This window comes from Myotis brandtii, unplaced genomic scaffold (assembly GCF_000412655.1).
Source record: "Myotis brandtii unplaced genomic scaffold, ASM41265v1 scaffold510, whole genome shotgun sequence".
NCBI classification, from domain to species: Eukaryota; Metazoa; Chordata; class Mammalia; order Chiroptera; family Vespertilionidae; genus Myotis; species Myotis brandtii.
The window spans coordinates 591,451-596,846 of NW_005369443.1; positions in this window are offsets into that span (position 1 = coordinate 591,451).

Genomic DNA, 5,396 nt, shown 5'->3' on the forward strand with positions numbered 1-5,396 from the left:
AAGTGTTCCCAAAGTGGGAACACCTTGTGCCATGGCAAAGCCATCCCATCTCCCAATGTAGAACCTTAGGAGTCATTCTTGACGCCTCCTTCCTTACCTCCCCCACCCTATCCCTCACATAGTTTTTTTTTTTTTTTTAATATATTTTATTGATTTTTTACAGAGAGGAAGGGAGAGAGATAGAGAGTTAGAAACATCGATGAGAGAGAAACATCGATCAGCTGCCTCCTGCACATCTCCCACCGGGGATGTGCCCGAAACCCAGGTACATGCCCTTGACCGGAATCGAACCTGGGACCTTTCAGTCCGCAGGCCGACGCTCTATCCACCGAGCCAAACCGGTTTCGGCCCTCACATAGTTTTTATCTCCCAGATAGTTCTGATATCCATCCACTTCTCTCCATCTCCATGGCCCCATCTCTCCCTTGCATTGTGGCCTCCTCCATTTTGGCCCCTCCAGTCCCTAAATGGTAACCAGCATAATCTTTTCCAAACACACGATGTATTTCTATGTTAATCTATTTTCTCCCTATTTACATTTTCCTGTGCTCTGGGTTTTTTTTTCCACTTTAATGGCCATTTCATTCACATCAAAACTACAGTTAAGTGTAAGATTCCCTTTACCATAGTAATGTTTTCCATGGAGGATCTGAGTCTATTAAAAATAAAATTTTGCAATTTATTATACAGAAGTGTATAGTATATGATATATATACTATTTTATAGTATAAAAATATATTTTTTCTTAGCAGTAAGTTACTTTTTATTTATTTATTTTTTATTTATTGTCTAAAGTTTTACATATGTCTCCTTTTTCCCTGCTTGACCGCCCCCCCCTCTCCCCCCAGCCATTCCCACCCCGGAGTGTGCTCTGGGTTTTGTGCTCATTGTCCCTGGGGATGCATATATGTGGCAGACCTGAAAGTAGAAAAGCTGGTTTATGTGTTTCAAAGCTGAAGCCCTGAGGGGAAAGGAATGTCTCCGCGGAGACAAGTGTCTTGGCCAAGAACAGGAGGGGGGAGGGTTCTGCCACCTGCTTCTTGGCCGGGTCCCCAGAGAGGAATAGCTCCTGGGTTTACTAGGCAGGCAGTACCATAGACTGCTTACAAAACATTCCCACGCCCCAAACCCAGACACAGTGTAAACCACAAGACTGAAGGGGCCAATGAGCCAGGATGGCGATGTTTGAGCAGCGATCACCATTGCCTGAGGGCTGGATGCTGTCCAACCGCCACCTCCCCACCCCAGCCTTCTTCCTCACCCCTCCCCTCCCCCAGCAAATCTGGTCCTGCTGAATATCATAGAACTGTGTCTGACCTCAGGAGGATTAAAGTTCAACTTGTTTCCAACTGCCTGGGCAGCATGGAGTATCCAGGAAATAATGTCATTGCACATGTGAGTTTGTGGACTTTCGTAATTGCTACAATGCCATACACTTTTGTCAACGAACTTAAAAAAAATTGTTCATTGATTTTAGAGAGAGAGAAAGGAAGAGAGAAACATCACTTTTGTTGTTCCAATTATTTATGCATTCATTGGTTGTTTCTTTGTATGTGCCCTGACAGGAGATTGAACCCTCAACCTTGGCATATTGGTGATGACGCTCTAACCAACTGAGCTAACTGGCCAGGGCCGAACTGACTTTCTTTTTAAATCAACAATTGAATAATTCATCCAACACATATTTCCTGAGCCCCTGCTAATACCAAGTATGAATTGTAGAGCTAGGAATATGGCAATTACATGGACCTATTGCTCAGGGAATACAAACCGACACCCCCCCGCCCCCCAGCTTTTCTACTCTCTAGTGGGGAAGACAGGCCATAAACAAAGAAATAAATATGTAAGTGCAAATTGTGATAAATTCAGGTAGCACAGTGGTGTGTTCAATAATGATTGGGGTGGGACCGAACATGCACGGTGATAGGAAAGATCTCAGGTAAGGTGAAATCTAAAGGATAAGAAGGAGGCAATATTATCATATAATAGTGGAGGGGGGGAGGGAATTGTTCTAGGCCAGCGGTTCTCAACCTGTGGGTCGAGACCCCTTTGGGGGTCGAACGACCCTTTCACAGGGGTCGCCTAAGACCATCGGAAAACACATATTTTCGATGGTCTTAGGGACCACCCACATGCAGATACGCCCACATACAAGTACCCAGCGTATTAAAGGGTCGCGGCATTAGGAAGGTTGAGAACCACTGTTCTAGGCAGAAGGAACAGCAAATGCAAAGGCCCTGAGGTGCACAAGACCTTCCCTTGTTAGAGGCAGTTGGAGCAGAGAGAGCAAGGGGAGAAAGACATATATGAAGTGGGCTGGAGTTGGTCCAAGCAGGGAACTGGTAGGAGATTTGGTCGTTAGAGAAATGAGAGCCAATAAAGGTTTCAAGCAGAAAGAGACATGATTTACATTTTTATAAGACTGTTTGGCTTCGTGGCAGATGGTGGGGGACAGAATAAAAGGGAAATGGAGGAGGGGAAGAAAAGTCAGCTAGGGGGCAGTTAGTTGTCCAGTTAGGACATGGTGGTAACTTTTGACTGGGAGATGGCTGTGGAGGCATAAAGAGACAGACAGATTTGAGGTATATTTTGATTTAGAATCTATAGGGTTTGATTAAGAATTGGGTGGGTAGAGAGGAAGATGGTGGTGAGGACAGGAAAGGAATCAAGGACAACTCCCATGTTTCTGGACTGAACACATTGGTGGGTAGTTCTGCTGGGGTGGGGAATTCTAGAGAGGAACATTTATTTTATTTTATTTTTTCCCTACAGGGTACCAGTGGTAGGAAGAATCTGGAGTTCCACTTGAGGCCTGTTAAGTTTGAGATGCCAATGAGATATCATAACATAGTAGGCCCTCTGTATCCATGGATCTCACATCCACAGGTCTCACATCCATGGATTCAGCCAACTGTGGGTCAAAAATATTCAGAAAAAGCCCTGGCTGTGTTGCTCAGTGGTTAGAGTGTTGGCCCATGCACTGAAGAATCTTGGGTTTGATTTCTGGTCAAGGGTGTGTACCTGGGTTGCAGGTTTGATTTCTGGTCAAGGGTGTGTACCTGGGTTGATCCCTGCCCCTGTCAGGTGGGTGGGGGAGGCAGCCAACTGATGTGTCTCTCTCACATCAATATTTCTCTCTCTCTCTCCTCCTTCCTCCCCCCTCCCTCCCTTCTACTCTCTCTGAAAATCAATGGAAAAAATATCCTCGGGTCAGGATTAATAATATATATTTGGAAAAAAATCCCATAAAGTTCCAAAAACAAAACTTGAATTTGCCTCACACTGAGCACTGTGCTGAATCCACATGAATGAAGTGATATGTAGGCATACTCTGCTGTAGCCTCTATGCAAATACAACACCATTTTATATAAGGGACTTGTGCATCCTTGAATTTTGGTATCTGTGGGGGTCCTAGAACCAATCCCATGGGGGATGGGGGATATTGAGGGACAACTATAGTTAACATTTATTGAGTGCTTAATATGTGCCAAACACTGTTCTAAGTGCTTTATATCCATTAACTCATTTAATCCTCATAATGACTGTGAGAGGGTCTATATATTATTTATGGTCCCTCCTTTATAGCTGAGAGAATTGAGCCACAGAGAGGTTAATTAATTGCTCAGGATCACACAGCTTGGAAGCTGCCGGCCAGGATCCAATCCCAAGTGGTCAAGCTCTAGGCGTCATGCTGTTAACTGCTGCCCCCATTACCTCCAAGGTATCGAAGGAGGCATCTGGGTGCCTGAATGGGGAGCTTGAAGCAAAGGGCCCAAAACCAGAGGATGTTAAAGCCATGGGGAAGGGTGAGACAATCAAAGGGACAACAGCACATTAGAGGAAGAGGAGAGGGCCCAGGACGGAGGACCCTTGGAGTTAAGTAGAGGAAGACCAAGGAAGGGAGATGGAGGAGTGGACATAGAGGGGGGAGGAAGGCCAGGTGGGGTGCTGTCACAAAGAGTAGGATAAGCCATAGTCCTGAAGGGGAAGGAGCAGTCAACTATGTCCAAAATTGCTGAGAGTGTCGAGTAAGCTCCAGATTGAAAAGTGACTGTTGGCCGTGGCGACCTGGATGCCTATGGGGACCTTGCCAGGAGCAGCTTGAAGTTATGAAAGAGTGGGGGCAGGAGCAGACCAGAGTGGCTGATTGGCATTTGCGAGGAGAGGAAATAAAATTGGGGGTCAGATAACTCTTGACAAGGTGAGCAGAGAAATGGGGTGGTATCTGTTTGGAGATGCGAAGTCAAGGAAACTTCTTTCTTTTTAAAGAACAGAAATACTGGGCTGCCCAGTGGGGCTCGGTTGGTTGGGCGTTGTCTCAACACCATTTATCAAAGAGTCTTTCCTTTCTCCATTGTATGTTTTGGGCTCCTTTGTGGAAAATTAATTGCCCGTATATGTGTGGGTTTATTTCTGAGCTCGCAATTCTGTTCCATTGGTCTGTGTGCCTATTTTTCTGCCTATATCATGCTTTTAAAATAATTGTAGCTTTGTAGTATAATTTGAAGTCAGTGAGTGTGATACCACTGGCTTTGTTCTTTTTCCTCAAGATTGCTTTGTCTATTCAGGGTCTTTTGTGATTCCATACAAATTTGATGATTATTTGCTCCATTTCTTTGAAAAATGTCATTGGGACTTTGATGGGGATTGCATTAAATATATATATTGCTTTAGGTAATATTGATGGGGATTGCATTAAATCTATATATTGCTTAGGCAATATCACCATTTTAACTATGTTGATTCTTCCAAACTATGAGGATGGAATATCTTTTTCTTTCTTTGTGTCTTCTTCAATTTCTTTCGACAATGTCTTATAGTTTTCAGTATATAGATCCTTTACTCCCTTGTTAAGTTTATTCCTAGCTATTTTATCTTTTTTTTTGTGTTGCATTGTAGATAGAATTGTTTTCTTCATTTCTTGTTCTGATAATATATAGATTTTTAGACATTCATTTTTGTACCCTGCAACTATACTGAATTTGTTTATTGTTCCTAATAGATTAAAAAAACAATAGGGTTTTCTACATATAGGATCATGTCATCTGTAAAAAGTGACAATTTTGCTTCTTCATTCCCAGTTTAGATGCCTTTTATTTCTTTCTCTTGCCTGATTGCTCTGGCTCAGACTTCCAGCACTATGTTGAACAGTGGTGAGAGTGGGCATCCTTGTATGCTCTGATCTTAGAGGAAAGCTTTCCGTTTTCACCACTGAATATCCTATTACCTGAGAGTTTATCACATATGGCCTTTATTATGTTAGGCACTTTCCTTCCATGCACATTTTATTATAAATGGATGTTGTATCTTGTCAAATGCTTTTTCTGCATCCATTGATATGATCATGTAATTTTTTTAAAGAGTCATCTTTTTAAAAAATATATATTTTTATTGA